The sequence below is a fragment of the Stegastes partitus genome, unplaced genomic scaffold, assembly GCF_000690725.1.
Source record: "Stegastes partitus isolate 25-593 unplaced genomic scaffold, Stegastes_partitus-1.0.2 Scaffold835, whole genome shotgun sequence".
Lineage (NCBI taxonomy): Eukaryota > Metazoa > Chordata > Actinopteri > Pomacentridae > Stegastes > Stegastes partitus.
In genome coordinates, this window is record NW_007578566.1 from 55,937 (window position 1) to 81,072 (window position 25,136).

A 25,136-nucleotide genomic window follows, 5' to 3' on the forward strand; every position below is an offset into this window, starting at 1 on the left:
TTGCAGGAGTTAATTTTGCATCCCAAATAACAAAAAGTAAACTGTAAACAAAATCTGAGGCGGTGGCACAACACCACTATGACACGCACTGACCCATGAGTACTGCATGTGAACACTTGGAGCACAACATCAACCAAATCTTCCCATTCCTATAACTCCAAGGTGCTACAGATTACCTTTAATGTGTGGTTCGGTGGCCGGCACATAAAATATCTAGTTCAGATTAGGAATGATAAATAATTGCACTCCAGTCCTGTTGATGACAGGATTTTTGCTTTTCACAGCTAACTACACTCTGCTGAGCTGACACATTGATTTACTGATTATTATTTTTAAAGCTAAAAGAAATCACTCTGACTGTTGACAGGAAATGGAATAGTGGCGTCTAACATGTTGCTTTCATGTTTTTCTGCAATCAAAAATGGATTAAGGCAACTTCAAGAATGCCAGCAGGAAGATGAAACGTGCTGTTAAAGTGTTTTGTGTATTGTGTTGAGCACAAATGTCCAAAAATGCAGCTTGAACCTGAATTAGAAAAGCTAAAAAAACAAAAAAAAACAATACAAAATCAGGTGTCACTTTATTTTTATCCCTTCCTCTTGCTGGTCATGTAGGCAGATACATAAGTTTCATCAGTAAGACTACAAGTTGACATCCCGAGTACGGGCTGATCTGAAGACAGCTATATTATCACTGCCCTCTCAAGATGTTCCAACATCTGTGTTGCATCTGTAGCTATGGGAACCAAGGTGAACTCAGTGGACGAACAGATTGTCAGTGGAAAAACAGAAGATGGTGGGTGTGAGATCGCATGCACATGTAGAACTCTGAACACAGGTGGCCAGATTTTCCTGAAGTTTAAACCTTTGAAGATCCATCAGTAATTTGAAGTATTTGGTCCTGGTGTCCAAATCCCTCAACTGTCAACAGTCCGTCTTTGTTCCTTTGGAAAGGTAATGACACGAGTCCAAGCTGTGTGACGCAACAACATCATGAATTTATCATGTGCATCCATAATGTATCGAACAGTCAACGTTAACTTGGTCTATCGCAATCGCAATGTTTAGTTAAGTGCTACATGTCAAAGTAACATCCACAGAAATGCCAGGACCCGAAGGTTCCCAGCAGAATATTGTTTTGTAACAAGATGATCAGTGTTATACCTGTCTGTGGTTTTCATGTTGTGGCTGATTAGTGTGCACTGATTTTGTCGCAATAGTTGCCATAATGTCATATCCAGAGTTTTATTTACAATATCATCTGGACATGCAATGAAGTTTTGTTTCATACTTTTGTTTCACTACAATATTTTCTCTCAAACTTTGCTGTATTGGACTAATATGTAATCATCCGTATGCAATTTCAGACATCTTATCTGTGGCTAAAACTTCTCATCCATAATGTGAACATCAGAGGAACATTTAATCTCTTAAATATTGACAAGATGCTATTTTTACCACACATTTCTGTATCTACATCCTCATGGATCATGCATAACATTAGGCTATTATTGATGTAAGATTCATGCATAAAGAGAATTAATCACTGACATTCATTAGGACAAGAACATACATGCTGGTCAAAGTCTGTCAGTACAATATCATTAATTAACAATTCATTAACTCAAAGATCAGGAAAATAAAACAAACTTTTCTTGCCACAACTTTTTATCTGCTGTCATATTTTTAATATTTTTTGCATTTGGCTCATTGCACATCATGTAGGTGTGACGACTGATACCCTCCTGCTGGTCTTTGCCCTGACCTCCCATTTTATTTTCATTCCATAAAGTGACATGCAAAAAGTCTAAAATGCTTAGATGTGACAGGTGAAATATACCTAAAACAGAATGCTGTTAATGTGCAATTTTGCAATACCATGTTAAGATGTTTGCACACTGTTTTCACCCATATTGAACCAAACAGACTGTTATTTAATAGCGAAACAATTAAACATGAAATTAAAATTTTACTCTAACAATTTTGGACATTTTATAGTGGTTTTGATTGAACAATGTTAAGAATTGCTAATTTATAAGTTAAGCTCATCATGTTATGCTACACTATGTTTTGGACACAATAGAATTTTGACCTGCTGATGGTGCTAGCAAATAAGTGAGGTCATCAACAGAGTCATGGTAATTCACCCTGCACAACACCACAAAGATCCCCTTCATGGGAACACTTCAGTAGGTAAAGCGTTTGGGCCACCAAAGGTTCTGCACGAAATTCAGTAGAACCCGAAGTGTCATGGCAATCTGTCAAGTAATATTTCAATCTGGACCAAAGTGGCAGACCAGTCCACCAGCTGATTGACACTGCCATCCACAGAGCCACGGCACTAACTACAAAAGGAAGCTTTGTGGAGCTGGGTGCTTACTTTTTTAATCAGACAAAGCTGATCAGGTAATTTGGGCACCTTTGTCTCAAGAGCCACGACGTAAAGAATGTTTTATTGAACATTAAGTGAATCTTTGCCATGTAGCCATTTTACTAGATTACATGTGGCTTAACTACTGTATATATCTGACTTCTCACTTCAGTTAAAGACACCCTCTGGTAAAAAATTATGCTCGAAGGACACATCATGAGCAAAGTAAGGAGTCAAAACCATAACTGAGCGTTTCCACCTTGATAGTACAGAGCGAAGTCTCAAAGACACAGATTCCGACGGCCAGGGTTTCATACGTAAGAAGAAGACAAATCAACTTGCAGGGTGGAACTTTCTGCATCATCTTTCGCCTTCTGTTTCCTGTGTGTTTGTCGGAATTACTTCAATATTACAACTTCCCATTGGGTAGTGCAGAGTAAGTTTACAATTTCTGAGCGGCGTCATAGGTAAGCTGGTGTGTTCGAGCTGCACTGACTTGGAAGGGGTGAGTGGAGACACTTCATTGATCTGCACATTCATTAGGATGCATTGGAGTAGAGTGAAATATCTAACTTTGATACACAGAGATTAGTTTTTAGGGGTTAAAACGGTATCACTGCACTGTTTTTTGGTCACCACTCCCTCAGGGAAAAAATACACTGATTTCAGACAAAGATAGTGTTTGGACTGTCTGCACACAGACTCATCTTTATAACATGAGCATCCTTGCCATCGTGTGATCTTATGTTAAATTTGAAGAAAGATTCCAGAAATAATTCAGTATGTCAGAGTACATGTCGTTGGTAGGCATTACAGAGGCCAAGGAAGAGAAACACAGCAAGAAGGGAGCAATAGGTTTCATTTGGAGTCCTTTTGTGCTGTTGATGTGACACATTCAGTCTTGGCAAAGGGTCGGAAAGTCTGGTGGAGGAGGCAGTCTATTCAAACAGGTTACCCACATCACCTCACTTAATTTGTGGAAAATTAAGTTCATTGAACTTTCAAAACCCTGTTTATGCCTGAAGCATTGTTCTGTCTAGAAAGACTGAATAAATGAAAAGAAAAGGGCATTTGAAACTGTCCTTTTCTTGGATTCGTTCTTGGGTTTGAGAGGAGTGTTAAGAAGCCTTGGAGGAAGTGATTTAGTTTGTCAGTGTTATCAGAATTATCAAGTCCTGTCCACAGGCATTGCTTTCTTTGTTTTCTTTTTTTTTCTTCTTTTGCAATAATGGAAATGTTAACTTAACCTGCCATCATCTACATTTGGTCTTTTATTTTTTCTGCAGGATGTCAAAGGTATAAGTGGACAATATGGAAATCCACTGTGATTATCCAAATGAACAGAACACTTCAATCACTGCTTTCCTGCGCTTCCTTACTTGGACCCATACGATGCACCTTATTATACAATCACATCGTACCACTACAGTTATATTCCACAGTCTCTCTAGAAGTTGTGTTTGTGTATTCAAATTCTGCCTGCTTTCACTCCTCTGCATATCTGACCAGTGGCTGCATAAATTGAACATGTTTGTTGGATTTGAGCAGTCACAAAAATTGTGGAATGAACTCTATCTGCTGTTGCACAGGGGTGGGGGCAAAGGGTTGGGCAGATGACGACACTTTAGGATGTGTGCCTCATGATGGCAAGAACCGAGACCACCCTGACTGTCTGCACATTGCACGCATCAGTAGACATTGAGTTTGTGCATTGAATGTACCGTGTGTTTTGTGTATTTTCAAACCTTGCTGCACACCCTGTTTTCTTTTATGACCTTTACATATTGTTAAAGCAAATACGATAAACAAAGTAGTTCTTCTTCTGCTGTCAGGAAACTGCCACCATATTTACTAGTGAGCATGTAGGGAACAACCATATTTATGGTTGCAGTAGGTATAGAAGTGCCTCCATGTCCAGAACTCAAATGCAAGTCCACAGCAGAACGGGCAGTAAGTCTACCACTACCAGCATGCTGTGAGGGTTGAGATCAGTCCTTCAGCCACAAGCATCAAGTTTGTGTCAAGTTCCTCACTCCAGTGTAAATTGTTGCTCCTCATTTAGGCTTAGTGGCAGAGGGAGAAAGAAGAAGGCTTTAGAGAGCTGAAGAGAAGTGACCATTATGCAGTCCTATTTACTTCAGAGTTCAAGGCACAACCACATTCGCACAATCAAGTATCGGCTTCTCTCCATCTGGGGCCCAAACAAAGGAACGGCTGCAGTTCTTCATCAAAACGAGTACGGATTCCATTTCCCCAAGGGAAAACAACACAATGAAGAGTCAGGAGGGTTAATGATACTTGTGAATAACTCTCCATGTGGGCCATTTGGGGTTGAATTTTCAGGGAGAGAGAGTAGGAAAGAGACGGGGATGAAGAGAGAGAGAGGGGAGCGTGCTTAGTGACAGTGATCCATTTTGAATATAATCAGGCACTGCTGCTTTAGCTATTAAAAACGAATTAAGCAAAAGCACAATTAGAGGGCATTGTCATGCAAATGCTATAAGATGTATTGTTCTCTGTCAGAACACATGTTAAATCTAATTAAAGTGAACTCTGGGCCGTCTGCTCTGTTGTTTTTGGAGGAAAAGAAGAGCAACACAAGGGATACACAAGAGATCTATATGTCTGGATGTACAAACTCAATACGAGCATCTTGTCACTGTTTCTCTTTTGCACTTTCAGTCAAAATAATGTATTCAGATGAGCCAAATCTCCATGAATAAAAGAAGGTTAAGAGGGTCAGAGTGCTTCTAACACAATGCTGTATGGCTGTAGATGATTTTTCTCCAAATGCTTAAAATATGGGCTATTCTCTGGTAGTGAGACACGAGTACTTCAGATAAATATTTACCTTTCTGCTACTTTACATTATTCTGCACCATTTGAGATAGAAGTGTTGCATCTTTCACTTCACTATAAGTATTTGACCATTATGTTGCTTTGTATGCTAAAAAAAAAAAACATAGGGTGCAATCAGGAAAAAACACACATTGTTAAACATTAAACCAGTGGCTCACAGCATTTTGGACTCACAAAAAAGCATTATGTTAGCAGTTCCACTAAAGTGACATAACCCAACAAAACTTCTTACATGTCTGATTTAATAGCTGTTGATGCCCCCACAATAAAAGTATATAGTACTTCAAAATGCAGAGCTTTTAGTTGTAATGGCACAGTTTGACATGAACATATTTCTACTTTTACTATAGGACTTTAAAAAAAAATCTGACCTCTACAACTATTACCAGCTAAAAAAAAACCCTCACATTCACATTATCTTAAAGTCTAATTTTAGTTTTCCTTTTTCCTTTGTGTTGAGCTTGTACCAACTCAGAGCACTTCTCCACAATGTGAAGCACACTAGGAGGTATAACAGCACACAAAATGCTTCAACCATGCTGCTAAATATGTATTGCATATAATGACTACCTACGGTAAGTTGCCAATGCGGTATAATGGAAATGAAAGTCGAAAGCCCTATGAGGCTGCAGTCCACAATTTGTTGTGTGCAACAAAGTTTTAAAAAGAAAAAGTTCTTTCTTTCAGGAGCAAGGGATTCCTCACAGTCAGTCCAATTTGGATTTTTGTTGTATAGATTTATTTTTCACAGTATACTAGATGTTAGTGGGTATTGTTGGCCTCACGGACTCATTATCGCAAAACACAGATGAAGTGAGAGAGAAGTGTGTCATACTATTGTCACAATAATTTGGTGGTGCAGCAGCTGGGTGGCAGCATGACTGCAGAACAGCATTTTTTTTTTAAATACTGGAAAGTTTTGATGACAACAGTTTGGCAAATATAGATCGACCCGAGGCTTGTGATGCTGAGGAATGTCCACAGCTGCAGAAAAGGAAAGAGGCGTATGACCTCTGAAAGCTCTGAGCTCTGAGCCTCTAAAAACCCAAACATTTGGTCAGAATCACTGTAGCTTAAAAGTCCAACAAAAATGTTGCAGACATCTCATTTGTCTATCCATGCGTTCTTCCTGGTTGATCCCAAGGTGATTCCAGACTGAATAAGATATCAATCCCCTCCTGGAAGTCCTGGGTCTATCCTGGGGTCCTCCCTGTTGGACATGTCAAGAAACCTGTGGAATGGATCCCAAACTCATCCTAATCAAGTCCATACCACCTCAGCGAGCTTCGTTTGAAGAGAAGGAGCAGTTAATCTACTGCCTGAGCTCCACCTATCTCTTTTGCTGAAAAATACATGAATAACTGGAACATATTTTAGTGCCTATCTTCTCATTAATATGTCCAGATATGGCTACAGGCAATCTGATTTTAATGTACAGCTAGATCTGCCCTATACAATACCTTTGTTAGGTAATAATGTCTGAAAAACAACCCATGCATTTTACAGTCAGAGAAGTACTCCTCCTGGAGCACAACTCCAAACGAATCCTTATGTCACAGTAAGTCTGCAGATGGTGTAATTAAAAAAAAACTGATTGCTAAAAAGTTAGCTATCACAACTAAAAAAGTAAAAAAATACACCAGTTTCATGCTTGCAACTGTGTTCCACTGAACCTCATTCCACTGAGCAGTTTGTAAAACTTGAGCTCCATATTGTTTAAGATGATTATTGCTGCATTTTTTTTGCTAAGTCTTATATAGTATTGTTATACTGTACCTCCAGCAGGCATATGTCAGAAAAGTGACATCTGCAGCAAAAGGTGTTATAACAAACCCTGAAGCCATTGTCCACAACAACAGAGATGGGCTGGTCTTCCAGGCTTGTAAACTGACAGCTCTGCCATCCTAAACCACTACAACAGGTCTGGTCAGGAGGGTATAAGACCATCTCACTGCTGACATGTTTGATAGGTGGAGAGTCAAGTGCAGTTGTGCTGACAGTGTTTTTTTATTTTATTTTATTTATTTTTTGTAGTTTTTCTAGTCAGGAAAAACCTACCACGCCAATTTATAAAGTGTGTTATGATAGTGAATCACTGTTGACTGGAGCATCCAGAGTTCAATGAACTGATACATTCCATATAGAGTATGGCTGAGAGGCACAAATTAAAGGTACTCAGAATGAATTAGGAAAAACATTACCTCTGACCCCTGAGAGCTGCCACTCAAATCGAGCTGTGCCGTTACATCAGGCTGACGTTAACTTGGCCTGATGTAGTCTATCCAAGAGCAAAACCAGTAAACAGTACAGTAGCCTGACCTTTGCAAATGTCTTGTTTACTCTGACTGCATAGCCAATTGTAAAAACAAATCATGTTTAAGATGTGAACTCCCAGAAAGCCACGTGAGAAACATCTCAGAAAAACCAAGTCCAAAAAAAAAAAAAAAATCTATTTCTGTTTATGAGTAAACGGAATGGTTGCCAAATAAACTCATCCTTAACTCCCCCCCTTCATCCCCCCTCTCTCTCGGCATGGAGGCTTTGCACGCAAGCAGCATAAACATCAAAGCGAAGTCAGCCCATGTGATTGGTGCTGAAGTGCTTGTCACAAACTGCTCTTTTTAGCCTCCTCCATGTGGAGCGCATATTATTTCTCACAGTGTGGACTGAGCACAGACAGCGAGCTCCTGGTAACTGATGCAGTGTGTTTGCTTTAGTTAATTGGATTCTGAAGTAACCGTTGTTTACTCAAGAGGCCGTAATGAATTCCCTGCCTGTGTGATTACAGTGTAATCAACATACAACCTCACTTAAAAATGACTTCGAGAGAGGGCATTGACAGTGACAAGTCCCCGGCACCACACACAAACAATGAGTGAATTAAAAAAAAAAAAGGTATTTAACAGCTTGATCTTAATAGTTATCCATTAGCATACTACACAAAGTACATATGTCAGTGTATGTGGAAGTTATATCGTCCGTTGAGGTTCAGCATCAGTCATCACATGCAAAGACTTAAACAGTAATTGCAGGTTTGGACTCGTTAACAATAGAATGAAAGATGACGGGCTCGAGACAACCCATAGGCTGCTCTTGTTGCAACCCAAGGACGTATCCACAATTGCTTTTATGTCTTCTTTCTCAGGTTTATCAGAACACAGCCAATATGAAACATACTGTTTTAGACACCATTGTTTGTACATTTTCATTTCAGTCCCTGGCACCCAGGTCCTGATGATATCACACCCATCTTGAAACATTGCAAGCTCTGTCTGATTTGTTGAGTACCAACATATTGCCTGCCATTTCTCCAAGTTATGGCAGGAACCTGTTATCGTATAATCACCTAAACTGGCACAGCGACTCAAAACAATCTTGTCAGACAAGTGTCAGAGTTTGGGAAGTAGAAGGACGTTGGTAGTTGCATTACTTTGAAGTGCAGAGGTTAGCATGGATGTCTCAACAAAGCCTGTGATGTGAACGATGTATTGTAGCAGGCTGCTGGTGTAGGACCAAGGCAACCATTTTCAGATTTGACACATGGATACTGACTCATCTGTTACTTTAGAAAACAGCAGTGAATTGTCAAATTAATTCAGAGTGGCATAAAATGTTACACATAGGTTAAGTCATGTCAGCCTGGGTTAGTTAATTTCTTCTTTTGACTTTTTTCCTCTGGTTTGGCAGTCCTACTTACTTGCTGCTTGTGTTTTTTTGTTGTTTCCTTTTTTTTTTTGTCCAGACCAGAGCCAAAAGCTCATTCATCCAAACAAATCTGAATATAACCTAAAACTATATAGCTCTCTTATCTTTGTCCTTCTGTGTAATCAAGTGTCTCATCCCTGTGTGGCGTCATTCAACATATCTTTGCATGTAAAGATTTCGTAGACCTTTCCTTTAAATGCTCTACAAATGACACTGTTCAGCTTGTTTCTGGTGCCTCCGTTGCTTAATTGTAGGAAACAAGTTAGGCAGAAGACTCTAAATGTTTTGACTATCAGATAAAAAATGATATCCCTAGGAGATTGACCTAAACTTATATTAATAGCAGAAAAAAAATAGAAAGAGAAGGGAGTAGATGGGCTGTATGACTGTAGAAAGAACAGTGATTCTCTGCCCACCCGCATGTCATCTCTGCAGAATGACCTTTAAAGCCAAGATACACCGTGTTCACCTAAATGCTGTACTCAGGCTCAGCCTCTGTTGGCAAAATAAACACAAGCTTTTTTCAGTAACAACTGACAATATAAAAGCATTGATTTTGCGCCAGCATGGCCAAACACCTCAAATCGAGAGCGCTTGGAAACATAGCCATTGGCACATTTCAACATTGAACTTGTTAGACAGAAATGAATCTTTCCTTTGCTGCTCTACAGGAGAGAAACCGATCAGACACACTCCTCCTACATCATGATCACACTCAAGACAGATTTGATAATTGTTAAATATTGTTTTCATGCTTTATATGTTCCTCTTTAAGAAGCACTACAGCAGCATTAAAATAATTTCTTTGCATATCCCACGTGGCTAGGAAGCACAGGGTCAGACATAATAAGGCCCCCCTGGACAAGAAAGGGTTAAGGGGCCCTGCTCATGGCCCAGCAGCAGAAGCTAGTCAGCACAGGGGCTTAAACCCCTAACCTTGTTATCAGGAAAGCAGAGCTTCAACTATTAAACCACTCTCCCTTCCCTCATGAACCTAAAAATAATAAAATTCAAACAGTAATTGTGCAGACATTAGCGATCCATTCTGCTTGTTAAGTCTCAGAAACAAAAGTCCCTGTTGCTAGAACTTGGAAGGATGGTCAGGAATTACCACTTAGAATTGTGAGCTGACTCATTAAGTCTTCTGGTAACATTCAATAACCGTGGGCTTCTCTAACAACTGACACGGGATCTGAAAATGAAGCTAATTGATTCCTACAAAGCAGGGGATGTCTATAAAAAGATAACAAAGTGCCTCCAGCTTCAGTTTTCACTGTCTGAAATGTCATTAAGAAATGGCAGTAAAGGAGAACTGTGGAAGTCAAGACCATATCTGGAAAAGTAAAAAAAAAAAAACTAGATAAAACTGCACATCAGCTGAGCTAAAAGCAACAGCCTTGTATGATGGCAAAGTAACTGCAAGAAGGTTCTGCTGATGCTGTGCAGTGTTGATTCACAAACAGGGTAAACACATAAGAGTCACCACAACAAAGCCTTAGATGCCACTTCACCTCAACATTGGAAGCTGGTGGCAGGAAGTCGTATAGGAAACATTTTCAATTGCCACAATTAGGATTGCCAAATCAACTCCACCAAATACAAGTGTTAATCAAAACATTTAGAGACTGTGCATAGTATGTGTGCAAGCAGTCAGTGCCATCAACAACACACATTTTTATTGTTTCACATCATTTCTGTTGTGTGTTTTGGGTCATTGTCTTATCAAAACACCAAACTGCATCCAAGACCCAACCTCCTGACTGGCAATTTTAGTTTTTCTTGAAGACTTGTGGATGGAATCCAGCAAAACATCTCCAGAGCGTGATACTGCCACCACCATGCTTGACGATAGGTATTAGGTATGTTGTTCATGGAGTTAAATGCTTTATCACCTTTCCTCCAAACATATTACTGCTGATTGTGGCCAAATAGCTTTAAATCTGTTTTATCTGCCCACATAACTTTCCTGTAGAAGGCCTTTTCTTTCTCCATGTGATCAGCAGCAAGCTTGAGTCTAGTCTTAGGGTGCTGCTTCTAGGAAAAATGGCTTCCTTCGTGCATGGCAGCTTCTTAGGTCATGCTGATGTAAAACATGCTCAGCTGTGGACACTGACATGCGTTCCAGCAGCTTCTAATTCATCTTCTTCCCTTGACCATCCGAACCATCTGTCTTTCAGCAGTAAGTGATCGCTTGTGTTCTCTTCCCGACTTACATACATAATATATTCTGCTAGAAAGCTTATTAACACGTACAGCTTTAATACATACTTTCCACGACAACAAGTGAAACAGGGTACTCTGTGCTGCAGTCCAGAGAGAAGTAATGCAGAGTCCCAGTCAAACATATAAAAACCCATTCTGACATGTAGAATGAAAATATATATAATATAATATTTTAGATTCTGAACTATTTCTACTTCAGCAATCAAACTGAAGCAGATTCTATCAAGTGGCAGTGACCCTGTTACCTCCTTTGTTCAACAGGTCAGATTCCCTTGAGTTGTATCTTTACACAGAAGCAGCGTTCACATGACACTCAGAAGAATATGATCACGTCATCAGAGGTTTGTTGAACTAAAACAACCTGCAGCCATCGTTCACTTGATTGAAAAATGGCCTGTCATCTATTTCGAGTAGAAAACTTCTCACTAAGTAGCATTTTGATATGAGGAAACACAGCATCTGAACTAAGTGACAGTGTCAGACGTTATTGATATTCTGAGCAAAAGTGGTTTTCTCAGCATTACATCATGGCAAGAGTGAATATTTCTCAGGGGGCAGTTCATGGAGCTCTTACACACTTTGTGCCAGCTGGATCTATTGTATGCAAAACATGTATGAAAGTGACCCCACTATCAGAAGATCAATACATTAAGCTTTGTTTACTAAGAGATGGAAAAACAGCTTCACAGAAACCAAACTTGCTAAATGATGTACACAAAACTCCAATCAGCAAAAGGATTTCAGAAGAGCTCTGTCTAGTAGTGCCTCAGAGGACGAGTGGAATCTCTAAACCACTTCTTGAAAGGGGAAACAAGGCTTTGGGTGGTTTAAGACATAACAGAACTTCACAGAGGACTGGTCCAGTTCCCACAATGCTATTGTTTGTAGCCAGAATTTGACGACTGCTATCCAACTTTAAACTACACTTTCAAAGATTATTGAGATAGGTAAAAAACAGACACATAGAGAGAGAACCCTACCGGTATTTATTAGATGATGGATACAATGTCCTATTTACTGACTAATCTCCAACCAACAGGAAACAGAATGATGAGGCAGTACATCAAACCCAAAATGAAGCATATTTTCATGAATATTCAAGACTGGGGAAATTGTGCTTTTTGGTATTGGGCTATTAAGACATCGTCTCCTCTCTGGTTTGCATTTTTGTAGACAAGGATTTATCTTGAAGCAGGAAAATGAACCCAAACACACCTACCTTCATACCAAAGAAGACCAAGCAGTGCTGACTATCATGGACTTTTCCTTCAGTCTCCTGATCTTGGACACACTGAACATTTATGGTGCTGCTGTAGACTGAGAAAGACAAACATTCCTGACATTAGAAGCGCTTTTGAACATCATGGTGGGAGAACATGGTGTGAATAAACTTGTGAAATCCATGCAGCTCAAGAGCTACTGTGAGTAAAATGACAATGACGACAATCAAATACGAAGATATTCTGAAAGTCACAGACGTTTTTTTCAGAGAATCTGAACTTCACTCAAATTGCTAAGATGATCCTTTTCAGTGATTAATAGGTTTTAATACAACATTTTCTCATTGTAATGGAAAATCAATGCCTAACAATGGTATCAAAAGTTACCACAAATCCTTGTCCTTTTTTATACATTTATCATAAGTTTTCTGCAAAAATGACCCAGGTCATGGTAACCTTAAGAGCCTCGGAGGAAGGCAACTACACTTATCTTTTAGGCTCTTGAAGATGTTGCACCTCTCATCCAAAAGGTTTTTTCAGGTTAGATGGAAATCTGAGTTTGAGCTTCTGTTTCTGTCATTTGTGAATGTATTAAATTAATTTTCGTTTTTGAGTGCTGTGGCAACCCTCAAAGGAGATAGTATAGGACTCTGCTGTCATGAACTTTACTGAGAGTTTCTTCCTCAAATAGGGTGCCAGAACAGGAAATTGTCATGACAAGTAGGACCATGGAGGAAGGGAGAGCAGGAACATGGTGACAGTGGATGCTGAAGCAGTTTGAAGACTGGGTTTTATACAAAGACTTAGTGAAAAGTTTTTTTGTTCTTGACCATTTTTTATTTTTTTGTCATTTGGTCAATAGAAGTTGGAGAAAAAAGAAATTAGTTCAATTCTCATAATTGATAAGAAAAACTCATCTCAAAGCATTCCAAATGGCATAGAGTAGTCATTTTTCCATCACAGATGGTTCGAATGTAAACTCTTCTACAGCACAGTCATTACTGTCACAGACTGCAGCCTCGCATTGCGTTATGTGGCAAAAACTCCATTTCATTCTACAGAAACAGCACTTTTTTGAGCTATCAAAACACTGAGGCAAGAATATTTGTGCAACATCAGACTGCATCATGTTTATAGATGTGTCTTTGGTGGCACGCAACACACATTTTGAAGTCCTAATTTTTCTTCCACTGCAAACTTGTGGTTTTCCAGAGAGCCGAGTGCCTCCTTGGAACTGGTTCAATTTTTAACATGCTAGAAAGGCCTAAACCCAGCAGACTAACCCCAGAGAGAGGGAGATTAAAACACAGAAAGAGAGAGTCAGCTAGAGAGCAAAATAAAGTAAAAGCAAACTCCAACATTAAATATGAGACCACATCTTTGAACCTGAAGCGTTACAAATGTAAAATTCATTAAAAAGCAGGAGAGGAAGTGTATTTTTGCATACGACCTGCTCTAAAATGGCTACTGTCAACTGTTTGCCACTTCACAAGCACAGCTCAGAATTTGTAATCAATATTCCTGCACTTAGAGAGTCAAAAACTGCTTCACAGCCCTATGTTTTACAAGGCTTCTCTTCCTCTTCTTTCTCCTTCAACTAAGGATCCTTGTAACCTTTTCAAGCTGAGAAAACAGAGAAGCCAGGCTGTTGTTTGGTCCACTTGGGTCCATGGATTCAGTGTTCCATCCACTGAGGCAGAAATGTACAGAATCTATATGGATGTGTTATTTAGGATCAAAATGTTTTGATGACCTCGTAGCCCAACTCTGGCACCTATGAAAGGGTTTGTACTTTATGGCTCTTAAATCAACCGTAGAACAGATACACAAGTTGAAATGATGTTTTCGATCCTGTTTTGATTATTGCCACAATATTTTACATAATCTAAACCTTTTAGTGAAACTGCAGTCCATATTTTTAAAATGTGATGGCCAATTACAGCATTTATTGTTGTGTCGTTTTCAGCTTGAATACATTAAATGTAAATAAAACAAATTAAAATGTGTGATTTTACCTTCTGACCCTGTTCAATGACAAAGAATGATGGCTCATCATACTGTAGTTTTCTGTTTACACTACTCATCACATGAACTACATATTATTTCACCATGCTGAATGTATCTTCAAACAACTTGCTGTTATTGTTACTGTTGGTAATGGGTCTGCACTTATTCACACATTCATACAAGAATGGTGACAGAGCTACCATGCTAGGTGCTGCCTGCAACTTCGGGCAGAAACTTCGAGTTCAGTGGTTGCCCAAGGGGGGCCGCGATGGAACTGCCAACCTTGCGATGGAGGACAACCCACTCTATCACCTGAACCACAGCCGCCCTACTGTCCATACTTGCTTCATCTCTGCACAACCTGCAGTTCATCTGACTGTTTAGATGAATTGTCATGTTGGTTGAAGCTGGGACTGCATGGTAGCTCAGCTGTTAGCACTGTCACCCCACAGCTAGTTTGAGTCCCAGTTGAGGATCTTTCTGCTTGGAGTTTGCATGTCCTCCTCGTGCAGCGTGGGTTCTCTCCAGGTTCTCTGGCTTCCTGCCACAGTCCAAAAACATGTTGAGGTTAATTGGTGATTCTAAATTGTCCGTAGGTGTGAATGTGAGTGTGCTTGTTTCTCTCTAATTGTAGCCCTGTGATAGACTGGTGACCTGTCCAGGGTGTCCCCTACCTTCGTCCTAAGTCAGCTGGGATAGACTCCAGCCCAACCTGCGACTGTAGTGAGGACTAAGTGGTGTATAGATAATAGATGGATGGATGGATGGATGGATGAATGGTTGAAAGGTTGAAGCTGAGTCACTAGTCAACAGCTTCTCAGGTGCACCTTGGAGCACAGATTTTTTTTTACGAATCTGGTGGAAACAGGTTTTATTTTGGCAAACTTTTAAATGGGATATGCAGAATAAAGCAACTTTGATGAAATATTTCAATCTTAGATTTGCATAATTTTCCTGATGAAACTTCATGTCACACATGAGCCATTAAGGGACTGTTGGAAGCTTAAAGCTTCAACAATTCTGTCAGTTTTCATGTGTTCTGGCTCTGATGAATGCTGCAACTTTGAAGATTTATAAAGAATAACATCTTTGAACTACGCACCTTTAAACCACCATGGTTGCATGTTTGAACTGCTCTCTGCCCTGTGAACCTTGAAGAACAAAGGGTTAAGGGCAGTTTAACCTCATGAAATTCAATGATCGTATTGTTGTTTATGTCATAAAAGATGCCATTACCAAGACTGGAGCAAAGAAATTAGGGCTTGAATTCCATAAAACAGGGTACGGGGGACAAAATAGATTTGTTTAGGTCTTCCTCACTAGTTAGTCTTAACTAGAGTGAATGCAGTTAGCAGTTTGTTGGGTTTTTTACTCTGTTTTTTGATTCTTGTAAATTTCAATGTTATTTATTTTCCCAATAAAAAATATCTATTTCTATGGTTAGCTTTATTTTTCTTTTTTTTTGGCAAGGTAAAACATCAAAAAGAAGAAACAAGATTATGGTATCAACACAATTTTGACCACATGTGTTTTTACGGCTTTTCAGCTTTAAAAATAGCTTTGGACTCAACAATCAACAGACATACCAGGCATCACATTTGCTATTGAAATGGAGCACAACATATCGGTGCAGCAGTCGCTTTGTCTGAATCACTGGAATTGTTTCCACTTGAATAAAACAGGTCAGCAAAATGTTGAATCACACCAGTCTCTGCTTTCTGTCACACAAAGCGACATGGTGCTCCTGTTAGACAGTGGCTGGATTAGAAAACCAATTCAAACTGTGCAGCTGAAATCAAATTGTATTTTTTTGTTGTTGTTGTTGTTTGCTACAGCAGACACATCTGCTCCATAAATCACTTACCCTGTGCTCGTCTTTGACAAAAAAACCCACCAGGAACCAAAAGGGAAAAATTCTATTGAATATTTTTTGGGTTTCGTGATGGCTTTAGGGTAAATTAATATTGTTTGTCTTGTAGATAGAGAAAAAGGATAAACTATATAAACACCATCTTCTATCCATCTGTTAGCTATACCCAGAGGTCTGACATGTGGCAAGAGGCAGAGTACATCCTCAACAGGTCACTAGTCCACCGCAGGGCCTTAAAGAATTTGTTTACATTGCAAAATAAAGTGCATTAAACTATCACTGTACACTCTAGTGGAAGATCATCAACCTGTTGTGGATGAGCCACATCAAGCCCTTATGTCCAATCAACCATAAACGACTTCTAATGTTAGACAGCACTTGTCAATTAAAAATATACGACTGCCTTCCTCAGTACAGACGTACTAATGTTAAAACAAAAAAAGGGACAATATCACTGCAGCAGGTGTCCAATTACGTTTCAGAGAAAGTGATGGTTCCCGCCATGACCCATTGTGTACTAAAAATGGAAACCGCTTTAGTTTGACTCACAACAGGGATTGTAAATAGTAGCAGGCAGTGTGTACACCTCACTTCAGTAGATGGTCTTGAATACTGAACACTGAACACAGCTGAGAGGTTCACTCTCAGCTGTGTTCAAATGTCACTCTGACCATTTTTGCATTTAGCTGTCAGCCACATCCAGCATGCAGCTGGTGGCCAAGCATCAATATGGCTTTTGGGGGAGCATAATCTTTTCTTTTTTTTGTGCTGACAGATACAACATTTATAAAGCACTTGATTTAGTTTTTATAGTATAATACCTTTTACTAAGAATATGAAAACAGTGTAAGGAAACAGATTAAAACTAACTGCTTCTGCCTGTTTTTAGCATCGTGGAGGTTTAGGTTTGTTCAGCCGTTTTATTTTACAGTGGCTGGCACCAAGGAGGTTTTTATTTGTCTGATCTTTAAATGAAAATAAGTGAAGTTTATGATATTGTGCTGCGATGCTTCAGCGGTGATAACAAGAAAAACATGCATGCTTGTATTTTTATTAAAGTGAATTTGCGATGAACCACCCAAATGCATGAATCATACATCAATAATAGCCTTATTTTATGCATGATCCATGATGAAGATACAGAAAAAGAGAACTGCATGTTAAAAATACAACGCTGTCAATGCTTTGGAGACCTATCAAATGCTCACAAATCGTGGTTTTAGGGCAGCTCATGTCTTATTTAGAGTAACCAGTCTCCCCGTGGCGTCCTGGTAGTTCACACCCTGACTGTGGGTGTGTTTGATTTGGGTTCACAAAACCTTAGACCTGAGGCGTTCCCTACCAAAGTAATTGTCAAACAGCTTCAGAAGCTTCTTCCTACCACATTGTTTCGATGCTAGAACTACAGTGGTTTGACACATCATACACACGGGGACAATTAGGACATATGATGAAAGATAATAGAGCTATAAAGCTGAAACAGCGAGGAGGTTAAAGGAGGTAAATGGGTTTACAAACCTTTGGATCACTGTTTCCTGTTTCAAAAGGGTTAACTTTTATCGGCTTGTCAGCTAATGTATTATCGTAAAGTCTGTTTTTGAATCTGAGTTTCAAAGAATAATGATATGCATCCCTGTTTTTACATTTTATACACTAAGCAATGATTTAATTATAGAAATAACTGACGAATTTTAATATTTATCTGCATCCTGACAGTATTTGGAATGAGGAAATATATGGAATAGCCCCAAATTCACATGTGTGATCATTCACACAGATATTTTAGATTTTGTTTACACATATACAACATCCAGGCACTATCAAGCAAAACAGTTCAGGTCTTAAAACAAGATGGAGGATCAACCATAGTCATATTTTTTAAAAATGCAAATTATACTGACAGAAATGGTGTTGGGCTCCGGGACAGCTGACTACCCTCTTCACTTGGTACACCCTCTTGACTGAATGGAACACGATGGAGACCATTATGTCAATATGTAGTTCTAGTCCAACACTTTGTACAAATGTAGCTCTGTTTGAGCGTACCCTGGTCAAATTAGTCCCCTAAAATTGTTTATGGGGGCACAGAAACATGTTGAATGGTCTGTGGGTTCACCCATTACTCTGCTCACAAGACAAATATGAACCCGTCCACCTGCTAAATATTAATCTATTCAGCACCTCAATGTACGTCATCACACACAGGAACAAAGGAGGATGTAACGTGGCATTGTTGGAGAGTTGCGTAGAGCAGAGGTGGATGGAAGGGTCTATCAAATATTTAGCTTAAATTACTGTTTTCTGTTTGAAACAGATAAACGTTGATAGGTTTATAAACAAGTTCACATGATTTCTTTAACCATGACTAATTCACAACCTTAACATGTGTTTAATATTTTACTATAATGGTAAAGGGGGGCTGCAGGGTGGCGCAGTTGGTAGCACTGTTGCCTCGCAGCAAGAAGGTTGAGGTTAATTGGTGATTCTAAATTGTCCGTAGGTGTGAATGTGAGTGTGCTTGGTTGTCTGTCTCTAAGTGTAGCCCTGTGATAGACTGGCGACCTGTCCAGGGTGTCTCCTGCCTTTGCCCTAAGTCAGCTGGGATAGGCTCCAGCCCCTCCGCGACCCTCGTGAGGATTAAGCGGTGTATAGATAATGGATGGATGGATGGATATAATGGCAAAGGTCCTCTACCAAACATAACAAAGTACCTACTCTAACATGATCTTTCCCGAAACCTATCCAAGTTGTCTTTGTGCCTAAACCTAACCAAACCATAGCAATGTCACATTATTAAAGATTAAGTGATTTTTAGAAGTTTATCTGTTACACTCCTATGGGTCTGATGAAAAAAAAAGACTGCTAATATAGATGTTTAGGTCGGGGGACTTGTTGTATCATCAGAGGCAAGCTTTTAAATTAAATAACTACAGTGCGGGGAAAAAACAGCGACAAGGTCACCTATGATATTTACATTTACACAAAATTTATACAATTCTCTTCTTTATTCGCGCTAATGAGACAGCTGCTGATGACAAAGTCTGACATGAAGCCACATCAATGATGCCGGTATGAAGCACTCTGAAGGGCATATTGAAATGAAGATTAGTTCTTTAGTTAACACATGTTTGAAGCACCTCTGTTAGCTTGTCTATGCACAAGTGAAAGGAGAGGCTGAAGGTTATGGCACAAAAGGGAAAAAAAAACAGACAAAGGCAAACTGATTATGAGTTATAAAAGAAAAAAAAGGAAAAAAAAAAGAGGGAAACAATCTCATTATCTCTCCCTTGTTCTTTGATGAGTTCACAGGGGAGCTTATTAGTCTCATCACACGCGTCAGTTACAAATGCAGCCCCCCCCTTCTTTACTGACAGAGGATTATTTTATTATTATTATTATTATATTTTTTTTTACCGTATCTAACCATCAGATGATGTGCACTGAACTGTACTTATACGATGAAAACCTCCTGATTATATCGTGTCAACATTCCTGGAAGTGTGTGCATTTTGGAAGGCCACCCACGGTCGTGTCGGTGGGTGGGTAACGCTGGCAGAGAGAGGCAGGCTAATTGACTGTCACGGGAGAATGTAAAAGGGACCAGGGCCTAGTGAAGAGACAGCTCCGTATTTATTAGAGGGGTTGCATGAAAGAGAAGGTGGTCCACTCTTTAGAAAGGAATGAAAAGTCATCATGCTTATTGTGATCCTTTAATTGTTGCCATTTAGGGTGAGGGGGTCACGGGGTAAACTAGTTTTCTTATTATATTAGATTATGGGAGAATATACCATCGCTTCAGAAAGTATTCAGAACCCTCCACTTTTTTTCCCACACTTTCTTGTGCTCTATATATAATTTTGGTTGAATAAATTTGTCATTTTTGCACATCACTCCATACTCTTGTCATGCCCTCCACCTTGAGCACTGCTTACTGACAGCCTCTCCTTTCCCCCTCCCCTCTCTCTTTTCCTATTTTCCTCAGGTGGGCAGGCGTTAGGTGTGTGTGTGCGTGGTGTGTGGGCAGGTGCAGCCGATTGGATAGTCACCTGAGTGAACACACCTGCGGCGGGGAGTGGCCTACCTCTTCACCATCTGCAATTAAAGCCACATCCAGACCACTAGACGCTGAACCGTTGACTACCAATGTGAGTTTAACCCAGGCCTCTGCTCTGTTCGGCTCTTGTTACTTCCATGAGCCTAACCTCTGTTTCTCCCTTGCCTCATCTGGACCCACTCCGCTGCTCCGTCTCCACCCGGTTCGAGCCTCACTCTGGATTCCATTGTAGAAGATCCTCCACCTGTCTCCTGCACCTGCCCGGACGCCATACGCCAACTCAGTCCACCTGCCTTTGTCCCTCTTCCCTCTTAGGCTGTCAGCTAAGTCACTCCACTCTCACTGGGTCCCCACCAGCAGTGGCGGCTGGGGTGATACAGGACGCAGGGGCGCCGGCCCACTACTAATGACCAGATAAAAGTAGTTCTCAAACACAATATTAAATTTTAATTTATTATAACAAAGTAATAATAACGTTCATTTTATTTTGCCATATTAATATTTGTATTAAGTGATTGAAAATTAGTCTTTGCTACGTGTTTACTAATTTTATACTTCCTGGATGCGGGTACCGGCCACATGAGTGTTTATGTAGCTCAAAAAACTTTTCGTGATCATGTGACCTTGGCTCAGGCTCCGATTGGCAGCTGCAGATGTTCTCACGGGGCGCAGCTTGGTGCATCCTGGACCCGTCCACTTTTGCTGTAAGCCATTTAATTTAGTCTTTATTTGCTTTTGTCTTCTGTGGTTGGATATCAAAACTGTCCTTTGACGTTCTCACGACTGTGCTTTCTGATACGTCACACAGCCTTTCCCCTCCTCTTCTACTAGATGACAGCTACTGTCATGATGGCTTAATGCATCGGACGTGCTGTTAATGGAGAAAAGACTGTTTTTCCGCTCATATCAAAGGCTGTGTGTAGAATACATGTAACTGGGTTTCATGTCAGACAAATCTGACATTAGAACGTCCTGGTTTATTATTTTTAAAGTCAATTTTGGTCACACACCTGTTTGAGCACACCAAAGCCACCAAACAGCAGCTACTGCTATGTGGGGCGTTCAGAGAGCATAAGTAAATGGTAGCGTCTATTGATAAGAAAATGTTCAGCCAGTCACATGTTTAGCCTTTGACCAGGTGGGAGCTGCAACAAAATGAGAAAGTGGGTCGTACTGGTGCTACCAGTAAAAAAAGTTAGTCTGGAGCCCTGAATGTGTGTTTTCAGTTTGTACAAATCCTGTAAATATTGATCAAAGTTTGATGAATGGTTTTGAAATGTAATTCTAGTAAGTCTTGATAATTTTAAATTAGATTAGAATGTCCTCCAAAGGTAGATAATTTGCATTCCTGTAAATGGTTGTGCCTGATGTTGCTCATATTCAAATCCATCCATCCATCCATTTTCTATACACCGCTTAATCCTCACTAGGGTCGCAGGGGGCTGGAGCCTATCCCAGCCGAGTTAGGGTGAAGGCAGGGGACACCCTGGACAGGTCGCCAGTCTATCACAGGGCCACACTTAGAGACAGACAACCAAGCACACTCACATTCACACCTACGGACAATTTAGAATCACCAATTAACCTCAACATGTTTTTGGACTGTGTGGGAGGAAGCCGGAGAACCCGGAGAGAACCCACGCTGCACGGGGAGAACATGCAAACTCCACGCAGAAAGATGTCGGGACGCGAACCGGCAACCTTCTTGCTGCGAGGCAACAGTTCTACCAACTGCGCCACCTTGCAGCCCATTCATATTCATATTCAAATGTCTGATTTAAAATAAAAGGTCATTTGCAGACTGCGCCCCCCCACCAAAAGTTTTCACCAGCCACTACTGCCCACCAGTATAGTGTAGCCAATCGCATTTAGTGTGTTTTCAGACTTGCCATTTTTGTGAGGTGTTTAGTGTGTTCTCGATTCCTTGTAAAATTGTAATACTTCTCCATTTCACATATTGTCCTGTGTAAATACTGTAAATAAATTCTGTGGTATTTTTGCAATGCTTGGTCTGCTGTGTGTATTTGTCTCTGACCCACTCCGTGACAGCTCACTAATCTATGCTCAAATTTAAAAATCCAAAACTTGCATCTCTCAATTACAAAAGTATTAAGACCCTTTGTTGTGGCACTCCACATTGTGGTCAATTGCATGTCAAATTAGTACAAAACCAAGTCATCCAAAGAACTCTCTGCAGACATCTGTGATGAAACAGTGAGGCATGGATTAAGGCATGGAGTACAACACTGATTTCTAAACACTAGAGTGTTTCAAGTAGCCCAGTGGCCTCCACAATTGTGAAATGGAAGAAGTTCGGACCCGCCAGGACTTTTCCATAGGTGTTCTGTTTAACTAAACTGAGCGACCAAGCAAGAAGACTTTGACAAATGCTACCAAAAACCCAACAGTTACTCTAACAGAGCTTCAGAGGTTCTCTGCAGAGACAGAGAACCTGCCAGAAGGAACCCCAGCAGGGCTCCATTGGTCAGGCCTTTATGGGACTGGACAGAAGACTCTTGAGTAAAAAGCATAATCACAATTTCTATGTCATGCTAAAGGGAATGACAGTCTTCTTGGAGTTTGCCAAACAGCATTTAAAGGATTCCTGTGAACAGGAGTGAGTAATATCTCTAGTGAACACCAGACACTGTTCATCCCCTGCTAATACATGTGAAGCATGGTGGTGGCAGCATCATGGTATGGGGGTGTTTTTCAGCAGGAGGTACAGGGAGAGATCAGCATCGAGGTGAGGATAATGTGGCAAACTATAGCGTACTGCTTGAAGAAAGCCAGCTACAGAGAGCATTTGAGACTCAAAGGTGTTAGTGCTGCCAAAGTAGCCTCTTTATTAAGGATCGAATTACCTAAATAAGTTTAAAATGTTTAATATATTACAAAAATAATCTTTATACATGTTTTCAGTTTGTCATTATGGGTTATTCAGTGCAGATTGATGACATTAATGGCCATTAAAATGAAATCAACAACACAATGCAAAAAGTGAGGTCTTAAAACATTTTAAAGCAACTGTGGATACAGGTTAATACTATACAGCAATTTCCTTTTCTTGTGTCTCAATTTTGTTCAACATTCTCATACATCAGTGACAGAATGTGTAGTTTGTCATGGCCTTCCCAAATGACCCGTAAAACCATTACAAAAATGATTAATTCAGGGCTGTTTTAGGAATAGGCAGGCCAGGCAGTTGCCCAGCTGGAGTTGCGCCAAAGACGAGGATGAAACCCTTCGTAATTATTTTCAGACACCCAATCTGCTTTTAAAAATCCCTCCCTGCTGCACACTGCGCATTGTATTGTTAAAATGAAAATGCCTAAGAGCCTAATACTGACAGGAGACCACAGACTGTGGAAGAACACTCTGCTGGGGGCCGGCTGACTCTCACTGTCATATCATTAACCTGCTTACTGCTGCTTGTTTTGCAACCCTGCAGTTCAATTGCTGTCATTCCTTATGAGAACTTTGTGTAATTAACCAGGTTAGTTATGATGCAACTGTTATAATGCATTATTGACAAATGATTTGTTTTCCCCAATTGTAAATTCCTGTTTAAACCATGTTTTCATCACTTCCACTTTTCATGATGTTCACTGCTCCTCAAAAATACAAGCATCACTGGATAATGATGCTACAGATTTAGCTTAAGGCCTTGAGTTTGAGAGTTTGTTTGGCGTGGCAGGTGGCTCTTCACTCCACAATACCCGTGAGCTTCAGCTACTGTTGCCATGGATAATGTTGCATTGCGGACAACTTTGAACTTGAAATTTCCAATCTACTACTTGAAAAGATATGTCATGAAGCGCTTTGAGCTCAGAGATCAGAATGTTCAACATGGATATTTATGTCCTCCAAGGTAAATTGAGCGCAGCGTACAAAACCTGTTGGAGTTGCAGCAACTTCAGAATACCTTGATGTTGCACTCCCAAACAAAATGGTTGCGTTATGCTGTGTTCACATGATTTTTTTTAACAAAAAAATTAAGGTTTTGATTAAATTTTAGTAATTTGATATCAGTTTTAAGCATAAACATGAAAAAACATTTAGGTTTAGTAAAAATGTTTAGTTTGGAAATGTTCATAATTATTTTCAAAGTGCTCTGAGGCCACAGCAATGGCCGTCTTTGTGTATGGTCGCCATGGTTATAGGAGTTACTCTGGTTTATTCAGAGCATTTGTTATAAGTACAATGAAATTCTTTGCTCGCCGTGTCAACCCAGTGCCATGTTTAACTTATTTACAGAATATACTTATTTAAACGCACTTAACACTCGCATCTACTCCTACATACTGAGGGAGAAAAATCAAACAAAGAACAGTACAAAAACAGTATGTACAGAAAAACACTGAATAAGCATGTGAAATGTTTGTTGTGCACAAAAACTTCAGATGTGAGACACTCCTGGTCAGGAAGGTCAGGAGCTCACGTAAGGAATTCTTTGAGTCTGTGGTTAAGATTTCTTGTGTCCCAGTTTACACTTTGAGACCATGATCAGGTCCTTTGGAAGGTAAGCAATGTCCTCTTCTCTTCAAGTGGGCCTTAAATAGTCTGTTTGTCGTAAACAACCAGTTAGTTTGTTACCTGATGCAGATGTCCCATCTGGATAAAAATCTTGGGTTAGCTTCTCAAAAGGTCTTCACAGCTGTGAGATAGGGTCCTGGAATTTGATGTGTGCTGCTCTGGCATACCTGGTAAAAACTTGATCTGCTCCTCAGGGTGCAACACTAAGAATCTACTGAACTAGTGAGATCTTGGGCAGTGGAGGAACCTTTGTTTGCCCTGAAAAAAGTTAGTTGTCAAAAAGTATTGTTTT